This window comes from Eimeria mitis, genomic scaffold (genome assembly GCF_000499745.2).
Source record: "Eimeria mitis Houghton genomic scaffold, Emh_scaff4512, whole genome shotgun sequence".
NCBI classification, from domain to species: domain Eukaryota; phylum Apicomplexa; class Conoidasida; order Eucoccidiorida; family Eimeriidae; genus Eimeria; species Eimeria mitis.
In genome coordinates, this window is record NW_013572831.1 from 2,238 (window position 1) to 2,562 (window position 325).

Below are 325 nucleotides of genomic sequence, written 5' to 3' on the forward strand. Positions count from 1 at the left end.
TTAATTTAATTAATTATAAAGAAAGAGAAGAAGGGAGAAAACGAAGAAAAGAAATAGCTGCCTATACACCCCAAACACTGCAGTCACAGTGCAGTCCCCTAAACCCTAAACCCTAAACCCTAGAAACCCTAAACCCTCGATAGCAGCCAACGACGGCGGGATATCTGTGCACTATCTATCAGGCAAGGGGATCCTCTGCAGCAGCAGCAGCAGCAACTCCTGCTGCTGCTGCTGCTGCTGCTGCTGCTGTTGCTGCTGCAGCAGAAGATGAATCAATGATATACATCTGTGTTCTTGCATGTTGTCTCTTTAAGGGTTTAGGGTT